The 15,086-nt window shown below is 42.5% G+C and overlaps 1 protein-coding gene and 1 non-coding gene across 2 annotated transcripts in view; one reads left to right on the top strand and one right to left on the bottom strand.

The window, feature by feature from the left end:
* LOC132867784 (histone H3-like) overlaps positions 1-15,086 on the bottom strand; it is a 1,068,851-nt gene that overhangs the window by 855,632 nt on the left and 198,133 nt on the right. The gene's annotated exons all lie outside the window — the stretch shown is intronic.
* On the top strand, positions 4,197-4,268 carry trnae-uuc (transfer RNA glutamic acid (anticodon UUC)). Its single transcript has one exon. It is a non-coding gene; the product is annotated as a tRNA-Glu (tRNA).

The raw sequence follows: 15,086 nt of genomic DNA, 5'->3' as shown, positions 1-15,086 counted from the left end.
CTGCTAAATACAGCGCCAACATCATCATCAAGATTGCTGATGACACAACCATCTCGGGCCTCCTTACGGACAACGATGAGACGGCATGCAGAGAGGAAGTGAAGGCGTTAGCCAGCTGGTGCCAGAACAACCACCTCTCTCTCTCAACGTCAGGAAAACTAAGGAGATGATAGTGGACTACAGGAGACAGCAAGAGAGGACACACGAGGCCATCTACATCGAGGATGAGGTCGAAAGGAGCATTTACATATTTACTGTTTCCACATTTACCAACACATATTAAAACTCTGTTTACATGGTCAGGACTTAATTTGTCTTCAACGTCAGCAGTATCTGGCAACACTGTTCAAGAGAAGCAGCATGTGCGAGTCAGTGTTTATGTAGGCTTAAATTCTGTTACTGAAAGTGTTATGTTTACAGTGAAGGACTGTGTGCACTTTTTTTTTTTTACTTAATACAAGAAATTAACGGATGCCAACATTTTTGCCAAAATGTTATTTTATTTTCCATTGTTTAGGCAGCTTCAGTATCATACTGTGAGATTCTGTTCAATTTTTTTTCTTCTATGAAGCCTGAGCCATTTATTTTATTAGTTTATAATTATTGTTTAATTTAGTCTTCAGGAGAGACTGCCTGCACACAGTACTAGTATTAGGGTTTTTTTCTCACATGAAAGCTGAGGCATTTATATTATATTTTAAGGTAACTTCATGTTGTGCTGTGAGGTTCTATGCACTTTAACTTTTGAAGCAACAGGTGCATTTGGATAAGTAAAGCTTATTTTTCTGCATTTTTGTAGTCCTGGTAATCTTTTATATTGGTAAAGTTGTTTATAGGACCATTTCTCAGTGTCTTTTTTTAATCAATAGTTTTTCAGTAATAACTTAACATACTCAATTTGAATCAAAAAAAGAGAAAATTGCAACAATTTCTTGCAACTTTCACTTCCTCCCACAATGTAATCACAACAAAAACCTAAAAAACACTGCAACTTTCATCGCAATTTTTTGGAACCCCCCCCCGCAACAGACGTTTTAGCCCGCAACAATCACAAAAAAAGCCTGCGAAATCCTGGGGAGACTGAATACAGGTGCTTGTGCTATGCTACACCCCCTCCCCACACTACCCCCCTGAGACAATGCATGCATACATCTCAGTTATTTCTATTTTCACTTGAATTTAACTTCCATTTTTTTTATCTTCAGGACTTTGAATCTTTTTTTAACTGCTATTCTGTTAAACTCCTGTCGGGCTCCAATGCAGAGAGACTTTTTCTGGTTCTTATCTCATTCACTGCATTTCATTGTAAGTTGGCCATGTGTTAACATAAAATGAGCAATGAAATTGAACAGAACTGAACTAAAAAGCTGACTGTTCTCACAACACCAGGCCAAAAGTGGGCCAGGATGGCCTGATCCATGTCCAGCCACTGAGTTTGTGGCAACGCGATCATGCACTCCAGCCTTGGGAGGTGGCATGCAGTGATAGTATAGTGGTTTATACTCTTCGTTGTAGCTGCAGCAACCCTGGCTTGAATCTGGGTCTTGGCATTGCATTTTCCATCTCACTATTGAACAGTGACTAAATGGAAAATCATACATAGTTTGGATCTCACTTACCAAGGCTCTGCTTGGGCCAGTGGCGCAATGGATAACAGGGCTGACTACAAATTAGAAGATTCTCTGTTAGATGCTTTGCTGACCACAAAATGCTTCAACCAGCAGCTGATTTTCTGGTAGGGGATCACAGATAACTCAGAGTCTGGAGAGCTGTAATCAGGGAAGCGATTGGATTCTGTTCTAGCATCTCTGTCACCCTGGTTGGAATCTGGGTTATATCATTGAATTTTCAGTTTCACTGAGTCACTCTTCATCTCCGAGTTTGTCCATGGATTGCAACTGTTTGCATGGCTTGTGAAGGATAGCAAAATGAGAAAGGATCAATGCCTGAAACCTTACGTTGGCTTGGGGCATGATGGTTGATGCGTGTGACCTCAGATCGGATGCTTCTCGCATTGCTGCTTGGTTCTCTCTTACCCCATACAGCACTTTGTACAAGACTCATTGTTCACACTGACAAAGCTTGAAGCTTCTGCTCAGAGTCTGACCATGGGCTGTGACCAGCAACCTTTTGAGAGAGGGAAAATTTTCTTACAGATAACATCTCCACTCAGTTCTGCATCACTCTTACAGTGGTGCTTGGAACTTTGTGAATCCTTTAGAATTTTCTCTATTTCTACATAAATATGACTGAAAACATCAGATGTTCACAGAAGTCCTAAAAGTAGATAAAGAGAACCCAGTTAACTGAGACAAAAATATTATACTTTGTCATTTATTTATTGAGGAAAATGATCCAATATTACATATCTGTCAGTGGCAAAAGAATGTCAACTTTTGCTTTCAGTATCTGGTGTGACCCCCTTGTGCAGCGATAACTGCAACTAAACGTTTCCAGCAACTGTTGATCAGTCCTGCGCACCAGCTTGGAGGAATTTTAGCCCATTCCTCCATACAGAACAGCTTCAACTCTGGGAAGTTGGTGGGTTTCCTCACATGAACTGCTCACTTCAGGTCCTTCCACAACATTTCCATTGGATTAAGGTCAGGACTTTGACTTGGCCATTCCAAAACATTAACTTTATTCTTTAACCTTCTTTGGTAGAATAACTTGTGTGCTTAGGTTCATTGTCTTGTTGCATGACCCACCTTCTCTTGAGATTTAGTTCATGGACAGATGTCCTGACATTTTCCTTTAGAAATCTCATCTCATTATCTCTAGCCGCTTTTTCCTTCTACAGGGTCGCAGGCAAGCTGGAGCCTATCCCAGCTGACTACGGGCAAAAGGCGGGGTACACCCTGGACAAGTCGCCAGGTCATCACAGGGCTGACACATAGACACAGACAACCATTCACACTCACACCTACGGTCAATTTAGAGTCACCAGTTAACCTAACCTGCATGTCTTTGGACTGTGGGGGAAACCGGAGCACCCGGAGGAAACCCACGCGGACACGGTGAGAACATGCAAACTCCACACAGAAAGGCCCTCGCCGGCCCCAGGGCTCGAACCCAGGACTTTCTTGCTGTGAGGCGACAGCGCTAACCACTACACCACCGTGCCGCCCCCTTTAGATATTCACTGGTATAATTCAGAATTCATTGTTCCATCAATAATGGCAAGCCATCCTGGCCAAGATGCAGCAAAGCAGGCCCAAACCATGATACTACCACCACCATGTTTCACAGATGGGATAAAGTTATTAGTCTGGAATGCAGTGTTTTCCTTTCTCCAAACATAACGTTTCTCATTTAAACCAAAAAGTTCTTTTTTGGTCTCATCCGTCCACAGAACATTTTTCCAATAGCCTTCTGGCTTGTCCATGTGATCTTTAGCAAATTGCAGATGAGCAGCAATGTTCTTTTTGGAGAGCAGTGGCTTTCTCCTTGCAACCCTGCCATGCACACCATTGTTGTTCAGTATTCTCCTGATGGTGGACTCATGAACATTAGCCAATGTGAGAGAGGCCTTCAGTTGCTTAGGAGTTACCCTGGGGTCCTTTGTGACCTCACCAACTATTACACACCTTGCTCTTGGAATGATCTTTGTTGGTCAACCACTCCTGGGAATAGTAATAATGGTCTTGAATTTTCTCCATTTGTACACAGTCTGTCTGACTGTGGATTGATGGAGTCCAAACTATTTAAGATGGTTTTGTAATCTTTTCCAGCCTGACTAAAGAAAATAAAAATTAACAGCTACTTTGAGGCAGCACGGTGGTGTAGTGGTTAGCGCTATCGCCTCACAGCAAGAAGGTCCGCGTTCGAGCCCCGTGGCTGGCGAGGGCCTTTCTGTGTGGAGTTTGCATGTTCTCCCTGTGGGTTTCCTCCAGGTGCTCCGGTTTCCCCCACAATCCACAGACATGCAGGTTAGGTTAACTGGTGACTCTAAATTGACCGTGAGTGTGAATGGTTGTCTGTGTCTTTGTGTCAGCCCTGTGATGACCTGGCGACTTGTCCAGGGTGTACCCTGCCTTTCGCCTGTAGTCAGCTGAGATAGGCTCCAGCTTGCCTGCGACCCTGTAGAACAGGATAAAGCAGCTAGAGATAATGAGATGAGCTACTTTTCTGGAAAATGCCCGAGTTCTCAGCAATGGCCTAAGCACTTCAAAGGTGGCCTTTTCACCTCAAGGCTGTCCCATATGGTCTAGGGGTCAGGATTCCTGGTTTTCACCCAGGTGGCCTGGGTTCGACTCCCAGTATGGGAATGTGTCTTTGTTGTGCCACTAGTTGCAAGTCACATGACCTTGAGTGAAATCTTCATTTGATAGGCTCTTGCTTTCATGAGTCCTTTTGGTTTTGGTGTCATGATGGGACAAGAAGTCTGATGACAGGGCAGAAGATTCCAGGTCACAGGTTTGATCCCTGTACTGGCCAGTTCCCTCCTTTACAGATCCTGTTTTCAGGACAGGGGAAGCTTTTTTCTGTTGAGGGAAATGTTGTCCAAAACAAGAGATTCTCTGGTTGTTTCGCAAAATGTCAATCGATTCCTTGTATCTGGATGTGCCATTGAAATACAGTAACTCAACTGATTGCAGGACGCAGGAAATTCAAATACACACATGAGATTGCCTCAAAGAGAAGCACTTATGAATCTCTTAAAAATCAGTGCTCCTTTTTCAATTCATCTAATTGTGCTTCATTTTGAAAGTAACTAATTTCATAAAGTCTAAAAGGTATCTTTAGTTGCTTGAATCACTCAAAACCACTCCAAAACATAGCAATTGCCAAAGGATCCAGGAAGGTAGTAGCCATTGTTAGGGTACGATAGACAGATAGATGGTCTTTTTCTTTGTATTTTCTCTTCTCTTATTCACCACTAAATAATACAGTCATTAGCTGACTGCTTTTCCAGAAAGTCCATAGTGAGAATTCACCAGTTGACCACTATTTCATTCTGAGGGGACTGACTCAGGTGTTTTTCATTTAAAGTCCACAGGATCTGATCAGAACTTGAGCTTGTTCGCAGCCCAGCTCACACAATCCAATGTGGCAACAGAGGGTACAATGGATGGTCCATCACGCCATGTGAGCAGACCAAGTGAGTTAAACATTGATGGGCAGTTATCACTCTGAATTGGTTCTAGGGGCACAGCCAATTACGCTTTCCATCCATCCATTATCTGTAACCACTTATCTTGTACAGGGTCGCAAGCAAGGTGGGGCCTATCCCAGCTGACTATGGGCGAGAGGCAGGGCACACCCTGGACAAGTCACCAGATCATCACAGGGCTAACACAAAGACAAACAACCATTCACAACTACAGTCAATTTAGACCCACCAATTAACCTAACCTGCATGTCTTCAGGGGAAAACAGAGCACCCAGAGGAAACCCACACAGGCACAGGGAGAACATGCATGCTCCACACAGAAAGGCCTCCATCAGCCACTGGGCTCAAACCCAGAACATGCTGGCTGTTAGGCGACAGCGTTAACCACTACACCACCGTGCCACCGCCAACTGTTCTAATGCTCCCCGAGCCACCATGTTGCACCCAAATCCAGACCTATAGTGCCCAATATCATTGAAGCTGTGATGGTACTGGAATAAACCTCAGATCCAAAATTGCAGAAGTGGACCATACCTATCTTGAAGAGAACTTGTTCCATGTTGGAGGAAACAAAGGGTTTGGGATATGCAAGCTTGCTCAAAAGTAGCCTTCAGGTAAAATATATTATTTCAAGAGGTGCAAACAACAGCTTCAGAGGTTCCACTGAGAGTTGAACTCAGACCACTGGATTCAGAGTGCTAACCATTACACCATGGAACCAAGACACAGCTGCAAGATTGTTTTTACCATCAAATTACTGCCATATAACTGACTTCACTCTGGCAAATAATTTAGCACCCACTTGGTCAAAGGTGTACACAAACCACCAACCCCGAAACCTGGGACTGAATCAGGGACCTTCAGTCTAACGCTCTCCCTACTGAGCTATTTCAGCATGTGCTACAGGGTTTAACTCATGGCATCTTCCATGCAGTCGGATACAGCCTTTGGCCCTTGTGAAATGTATGCAGCAAGCAGAAATTTGTTTGAGATCACCTTCCATTATATTACATTATAGGCATTAAGCAGATGCACAACACCAACTCATCAGACTTGGAGGTAGACCGCCGGATTCAAGCTGCCACCAAAGCCTTTGGTGCTTTACAAAAGCAACTATGGTCTCGCCATGACATCAAGAGAACCAGCAAGTTGAAAGTATACAACGCCGCAGTCTTATCACCTCTGCTTTATGCCAATGAATGTATGACACTCTACGGTAAACACTTCAAGTATCTGACCAGGCTACAAGTGCGACACCTGCATCAAATCCTCAAAATAAGATGGCAGGACAAGGTCCCCGATGTAGAAGTCCTCAGGCGAGCCAAAACAGTAAGCGTGGAAACCCTTATCACAGCCTCCCAACTTTATTGGGCTGGACAAGTCTCACGCACGCTTGACACGTGGCTACCCGAAGCCGTTTTCTACAGAGAACTGAGCCTAGGAAAGAGGCTGACAGAAACAAGGAGGACAGAAACTGAGGTACAAAGACGTTTGGAAGAGGAACATGAAGAATGCCGTCATTATCGATCAGATGTGGGAAAGGGATGCCTCAGTTAGAGCAACATAGCGAAGCAAAGTTAAAAGCTCAGTGTTTGAAATTGAAGTCAAGCATCAAAGGGAGTATAGGAGAGCTCACGAAACTAGACATTCCATAGCACCTCAACCGGCCATTCATGCCACCGCTGCGGACGACTCTGTCGCTCTGGTGCAGGCCTCGCGGCCCATCCGCGTTTCTGTGCATCCTACTGAAGCAGGCATCATCGCTAGCAATGGACAGCCAACAAAGGTTTGCGGACAACTGGCACCATTGATGGGGCCCCTTTGGCTATTCTGTCATAAGAGCAGGGCTGCCTGAGATTGATGACCCAGGACTAAACATGCAATGGTTGACAGAAATGATTGAGTAATCCTGACAAGTCCATTGTGTACTTGTGCAATGAGCGAAGATTGTTGCATGATGCAAACACCGGTGAGGCATTCCCAAATCCAGTTGTACGGGTGAATGTTTTCAAACGGGACATGGATCGTCGCCGATGAGGCATTTGTGAAACTTATGTTGAAAAGTCCAACATGAGAAGACTGATGGCAAATGACGGGGGGGGGGAATGAAGAGCTAGGAACCTGTCTATCACTGTAATGGTCCCTATACGTGGCACAAATTGACATGGGACAGAAGAAAAGTAACTGGAAACACCTGGATTTGTCTGGACTGAAATGGGCTGACATTTTTACTACTGATTTGCTTCCTCTTGTTTAGCAAGCCAGCCATGCTTCTGCTGCATCCTTGTGTGTACTCAATTAATGGGATCTTGGAAATTTTGGTGTTAGAAGAAATCTGCTTGCCCCTCTCTGCTAAACACATGCAATCGTGAATTTCAAAAGCCTCTGGACAAAGCCTCTCTCTCATCAAATTTGACACACAAACACTGGCTTAAAGGATATGGGACATGGATTTTTACCTGGGCATAATTATGTATAAAGGACATAAATGCCATCTAAATCACTGCAGGGTGTCAAAAATGTGAAAGTCATCACATTATTCAAGTTTTTCTATACATCAGCGTAAAACAAGGATTCGTTAATGAGCTAGGTGGTCACGTGACGTCACAAAAACTTTCCAAGGAGCCAGCGCTTGGGTATCTAATGTAAACAGGTTACCGAAATGGACACCATCGACAGTGATATTCCCGATGTTTCACAGAGATGTGAAGTTAGACCCTATCAATTCGAACTGATAGCTGGAAATTCACATGAACATGGATCTTGTCTTTACTCTGATGGGTCAGATGATTGAGAGTTCATTCAGTCCCCATGAAACTGAAAGTGGTCGGCTGGATAACACTTCCTGGTAAGTTAAAAACAATTCTGCTCAAAGGCTAATGATCTGTTGAAAGAAGTATTATTTTTGTATCATACACTGAAAGTTCATCATAGATCTAGCTAAAGTCCGTTGCAAGCTAGTTTTTTTTTGCTGATATTTTTCGAGATTGATTGAGATACAATGCTTCCAGAGTCCGAGATGAAAACATTCAAAAATGGCGAAACGAGTCAGAATTATGATAATCAAGAATTGATACACCCAAAATTATAATACTAATCCTTACCTCGGCTTTCAGTCGCTTAGCGCAGAGGTCTTCAACGGGGGGGTCGTGAAATCGCACCGGATCACTCATATTAACAAAAATATTCCTGCCCTGTCCCCTGGCCTCCGTGCAGGGATGCAAACAGCGTGCCTTTCGGCGGATGCCGCCTTTTTCACGGCTGAATTGCGCAGATCCAATTTTTAAAAAAAAAGCGATGTTGGTTCATGGAGCATGAGGCATGAAGTGTAAGGATGAGAGAGAGGTGGTTTGGGTTGGGAAGCTGCGCACATTTGTGCAGCCTGGTGCAGGTGTGCACGGCTTCCCAATTTGAACTGTTTTTTTTCTCATCCTTATGCTTCCTGTTTCATGAATTAATATCGCTCAGTACCTGAGTATTAATGTTGAAAGAATCCTCAGTGAAATGGTCCGAATACAGTTTGTGGGAAACAGTAGGTGCAAAGTTTTTTTCAACAGGTGTTCTGTAAAGTTGTCCTACCAAGCCTACTGTGCATGCACGAAGCCTACTGCGCATGCGCAGGGGAGCCTACACTTTCCTCAGCTTCGGGTCCTTGGGGAATGCAAAAAAAAAAAAAAACTTACTCCAGGGCATTTCCCATTGGAAATATTGCAACCATAAGCAGCACAATACACCATGATGTCCAATGTATGATGTCCAATGTACTTTAAAGACTATAAACACAATTCTTGTCATCCACTTCTCCATTCATCTACCCGCTTGTGCTGTGCCCAAAAGTTGTGGTGACGTATGATCACGTGACAGCGGCTCTTCCGGTTGCAAAAAATGCATATCGGAAGTCGAGCAGAAATGCCATATAATCATCACGAATATAACGATTTTGCTGAATTTAATATTTGATTGTATTTGTTGATGCAATTAATTCATATTTTTAATGGAAAGAAACTGATAGTGTGCTTTTATGTTTCATGTCCCATATCCTTTAAGAGTCCATTCCCTCATCGATGAGGCCACTGCGACATAGGCCTTGACCTCAAATGACCAGCATCAATGGAGCACTTGCATGTGACGTCACAGCCGATCCAGATTGTGACAGACGCCATCGTGTCGGTCAAACGCCATATTCCGCCTTCTACTTCTGGGTCTACTTCTGCTTCTACCTTTTCTTCTGGAAAACTCTACTATATACAATTCTACTACAACGGCTGCGACTACAAGCTCTCCCTACCTGTGCATGTTTAATGTTTTTTGTGTGTATTTTTGCGTGTTGTTCATCTGTACCGGACTTCAATATCCACTACAACCGTATGGACTTACTGGACATTGGTTTCCAGCAGAAAATGACGGTTTGTAGCGATTTCCATCGCATGCACAACATTCCGGACGAGAAAAAAAAAAATAACATTCCAGACGAGACAGCAAGGTCTCCGTGGATTGTTATTGGAAGCAAAGCGAAGGAGGCAGCGCCGGGAGCGGAAGCAAAAGCGAGGCTACAGGCAGAGCCGGCCTGTTGACTAAGCTCAGAAAACAGCTACTCAAACTTCCACTGCTAAGCCTCTACCTCTCCAACGCCAGATCCATGTAAACAAGACGGATGATTTGGAATTACCTTATTCTATAATCGGCTGGTCAGTGCTATACTCAATACTTAAGTGACTTACCCATCCAATGAGGATTATTTTCTTGTTTACAAGATGCCACATCTGAGTCGCTGACAAATCCTGAATTTCTGTAAAGAAAACTGTCCAGAGATTTCTAAGCATGCAGTGCTTCACCACTGAACAGCGAGAGAAAGTTGATGAGGTAATCATACACGTCTGGGTATTCCGCTGGCAGTTCAAAATCCGGTCGTGAAAACTCTGTCCGGAAAGCCATAAGGGTCACAAATCTGTAGATTGTTTATTTTAGACATATATCTAGTTCTGTTCATTAGAAAAATGAGCCGTGTAGTCCGTTGGTTGAAATTGATCCATTCTGTACACGAGTGCAGCAGTATTCAGCGGTGTTTTTGACCGACAAGATGGGGGTTGTGTACTTTCCGGTCACGTGACTGCAAGATCTCTATAGCAATAACACTCATGTGAAGGGGAATCAAAAGCCATCTTGGCCATCTTTCTATTCCGGGCATGAAGCCCCTATTAGCCCCCATTCTATTAGATATCTGCATGAACGCAGGTTCATGTCACCTTTGCATTCTTCACAAAATCTGTATGGCTTTACTGATTTTACTGCTTTCAACAAGGGCTGTAACTTCATTGTCTTGGTATGTGATTCAAGTTAGGGAGTAGGACCTGTGATTCCCAGGAGAGACACTACACTGTGTCCACTATCATAACTAGCAAGGCAAGGCAAGTTTATTTATATGGCACATTTCATACACAGTGGCAGTTCAATGTGCTTTACAGAAGTAAAAGCAAAAGAGTAAACAATAGAGAATAAAATTACATAAAATAAATGGGAAAAAATATAAGAATTAAACAATAGTAGAAATAAAATAATAAAATGAAGTAGAAGTTCAAATAGGGGGAAAAACAGCAGAATAAAATGGAATAAAAGTTAAGTAAAATTTGAAACATGCAGAGACTGTAAAAGTAAAGATTATAAAACATGTAAAGACAATATTTATTATTTAACAGAAAGCATCTGAAAACAGCTTGGTCTTTAACCTAGATTTGAAGCTGCCAACAGCAGGAGCATTTTTAATGTCCTCTGGCAGTTGGTTCCATAGCTGTACTGCATAGTAGCTAAAAGCTGCTTCACCATACTTTGTTTTAACAGGTTTTAATCGTAAATTTTTCTGTTGCGATCTGGTAGATCTGATTGGGTTAGGCTGCTGCAACATATCAGAGAGGTAATTGGGCCCTGTACCATTTAGAGATTTGTACACCAGCAGCAATGCTTTAAAGTCAATTCTGTAGCTTACTGGAAGCCAGTGAAGGGACCTTAGAATTGGAGTTATGTGCTCTGTTCTTTTTGTTCGTGTGAGAACCCTAGCCGCTGCATTTTGAACCAGCTGAAGTCATTTGATGGTCTTTTTTGGCAGGCCTGTGAAAAGGCCGTTGCAGTAATCAACCCTACTAGAGATGAAGGCATGTATCAGTTTTTCCAGATCATTTTTTGACATAAGTCATCTTAGTTTGGAAATGTTTTTTAGGTGATAAAATGCCGATTTAGTGATTGCTTTCATGTGACTGTCAAAGTTTAGCTCGCTGTCAATGAAAACACCAAGATTTTTAACCATTTCTTTAGTTTTAATCCCTTTTGTCAAGAATAGTGGTAATCCTGAGTCTTTCTTTTTTCAAAATAGAATTACTTCTGTTTTATCTGTGTTCAGCTGAAGAAAATTTTGTGACATCCAGTTGTTGATTTGATCGATACACTGGTAGACATTCAAGGGGGGGCATAATCATTAGGTGATAAAGCAAAATAAATTTGGGTGTCATCTGCATAGCAGTGATACAAAATTCAATTGTTATTGATAATTTGCCCAAGTGGAAGCATATAAAGGTTGAAAATCTTGTGTTTATTTCTCCATGATTTATGACTATTACAGTGATTCCATTCACTATATTCTACTAGAAAGAAGGGATCCAAAAAAAAAAAAAAAAGGTTCATTGTGACTTATTTACAGGCCCCCGGGGCCATATGCTGAGTTTCTTTCTGAATTTGCAGATTTTATCTCAGATCTGGTTATTTACTTAGACAAAACTTTAGTTTTCAGAGATTTTAATATTCACTTCAATAACCTAGAAGACCTTTTGAAAACAGTGTGTCCATTTTAGATTCAGTAGGGATTAATCAGAATGTCGTAGGACCGACCCATAATGGTCGTCACACCCTCGATCTAATACTAACATTCGGGTTAAATGTAGAAAATATAGGTCACACTTCCACAGTCTGAAGTTCTCAGATCATTATCTCATCTCATTCAAAATATGTCTGAGTAATAATATATACACCTCACCACACTACTGTATTAAATGTACATTCACGTCAACTATTGCACAGAGCTTTATAAATGATCTCCCAGAGTTATCAACTTTGATTGGGTCACTTTCGGCCCCTGCAGAACTTCATCAGGGAACTGAATGCTTATAGTCAATGTTCTGCCATACTTGACCTCATTATCCGCCATAAGCTAATGTAGCTCCTCTTAAAAGGAAAATGTTCAGAGACAAAAAATTAGCGCCCTGGTATAATGAAGACACTCACACTTTAAAACAGACCACTTGAAAATTGGAACGTAAATGGCGTCAAACAAATTTGGTAGCTTTCAAATTAGCGTGGAAGGAGAGTTTCCTGAAGTATAGAAAACCTCTTAGTGCTGCTAGATCAACTTATCTCCCCTCCCTAATAGAAGATAAAAATAATCCTAGATTCCTGTTTAATACTGTAGCAAAATTAACAAGGAATAAGTCCACTATAGACACGTGCATACCTGTAGTATATAGTAGCAATGACTTCATGAATTTCTTTAATGACAAAATTGAGAATACCCAACAAAAGACTCAAACTACTAATTTAAGGTCAGACAATGTAAGTGACCCTGTAGTTAACTGATAGAACTGTATCAGATCAGCAATTAGAATGTTTTACTCCCCTTAGAGAAATTGAATTACTTTAATTAATCTCTGCATCAAAAGCCTCAACTTGTGTACTAGATCCCTTGCCTACATCTCATTATCTCTAGCCGCTTTATCTTTCTACAGGGTCGCAGGCAAGCTGGAGCCTATTCCAGCTGACTACGGGCGAAAGGCAGGGTACACCCTGGACAAGTCACCAGGTCATCATAGGGCTGACAGACAACCATTCACACCTATGGTCAATTTAGAGTCACCAGTTAACCTAACCTGCATGTCCTTGGGGGAAACCAGAGCACCCGGAGGAAACCCACGTGGAGAACATGCAAACTCCACACAGAAATGCCCTTGCTGGCCCCGGGGCTCGAACCCAGGACCTTCTTGCTGTGAGGCGACAGCACTAACCACTACACCAACCGTGCCACCCTCCCTTGCCTACATGTCTATTCAAAAAGATAATACCCGAAGTAATTGAACCACTTCTAAAAATAATAAATTCTTCTCTTAGGATTGGCTATGTACCCAAATCCTTTAAACTAGCAGTTATTGATTAAAACACCTGACCTTGAGCCCTGTCAGCTGTCCAATATCAAACCTCCCCTTTATCTCCAAGATCCTTGAAAAAGCTGTGACATGCAGTTATGCTCATATTTACATAGGAATAACATCCATGAAATGTATCAGTTAGGATTTAGACCTCATCATAGCACAGTGACAGCATTGGTTAAAGTAGTAAATGACCTACTGTTGGTGTCTGATCAGGGCTGTGTCTCGCTGCTCATGTTGCTTGACATTCGTGCAGCATTTGATACTGCTGATCATTCCATTCTTCTGGATAGACTAGAAAATGTTGTGGGAGTTAAGGGAACGGCCCTTTCCTGGCTCAGCTCTAATTTAACTGATCACTATCAGTATGTTGATGTAAATGGTGCTTTTTCTAGACATACTGAGGTAAACTTTGGTGTTCCACAAGGTTCTGTCTTGGGTCCACTGCTTTTTTCTTATATATTTTCCACTGTTATGCTGATGACACAGTTGTGTGGTTCTGCAAAACCTGATGAGAGACACCAGCTTAATAGAATTGAGTAATGTGTGAAGGACATTAAACACTGGATGCTTATTAACTTCCTTCTGCTTAACTCTGACAAGACTGAAGTACTTGTACTCGGACCACATGCAGCTAGAAGTAAGCTTTCTGATTACACAGTAACTCTGGATGGAATTTGTTTCTTCATGTGCAGCAGTAAAAGACCTTGGAGTGATTATTGACCCCAGTCTTTCATTTGAAAATCACATTGATAACATTACCTGGATAGCTTTCTTTCATCTCAGAAATATTGCTAAGATAAGAAATTTAATGTCACTCCATGACGCAGAAAAAAACTAGTTCATGCTTTTGTTACCTCCAGGTTGGATTATTGTAATGCCTTACTGTCTGGATGTTCCTACAAGTGCATGAACAAGCTCCAGTTAGTTCAAAATGCAGCAGCGAAAGTCCTTACTAGAACTAGAAAATATGACCACCCCCGTCTTATCCACACTGCATTGGCTCCCAATCAAATTTAGTATCAATTATAAAATACTACTATTGACCTTTAAAGCACTGAATAGTCTTGCACCACAGTACCTGAGTGAACTTCTGCTCCTCTATGACCCGCCATGCCTACTTAGATCAAAGGATGCAGGCTACCTGCTGGTTCCTCGTATAGTGAAGGTTGCATCAGGGGGCAGAGCCTTTTCTTACAAAGCCCCACAGTTATGGAACAGCCTTCCAAGTAGTGTTTGGGAATCAGACACAGTCTCAGCATTTAAGTCTCAGCTGAAAACAATCTGTTTAGTCAAGCCTTTTGTTAATTGTGTTTATGAGTGTGGCAGCGGGGGCGTGGTCAAGCGCCGGTCTGTGACAGGAGGGCAGATTCAGGGGTGGTAAGTGGCAGAATCACTACACCTAATGTCAATTAATGTGTGTTTGTGTGTTTTCCCAGTGACTGCACCCTACTTAAGGAGGGAGAGCAGAGGAGCTGATCCCCGAACCATACGCCAGTTGTGTGTGTGTGTGTGTGTGTCTCTCTCTGTGTTAGTTACTAGATGTTCACTGAAGTGTGGCAATAAAAAAACCCAGTTTACCGACCTGATCTCTGTCCTGCCATCCTCTGTGCTCCGCCCTTTGTTAGAACCATTATATTGGTGCTGAAACCTGGGATATCTGGAGCGCAGAAGCCAAACAGCCCCATGGAGTCCTCCCCGTTCGCCAATCTCGTCCACGCCCTCACCACGGCCCAGCAAAGCCAGCACCAGGCGCTAATCACCCTCTGAAAGGAGCAGGAACAGCG

This window comes from Neoarius graeffei, chromosome 19 (genome assembly GCF_027579695.1).
Source record: "Neoarius graeffei isolate fNeoGra1 chromosome 19, fNeoGra1.pri, whole genome shotgun sequence".
NCBI classification, from domain to species: Eukaryota; Metazoa; Chordata; class Actinopteri; order Siluriformes; family Ariidae; genus Neoarius; species Neoarius graeffei.
Note: the sequence above shows the minus strand (reverse complement) of the source record. Positions and strands in the feature narration are given on the sequence as shown.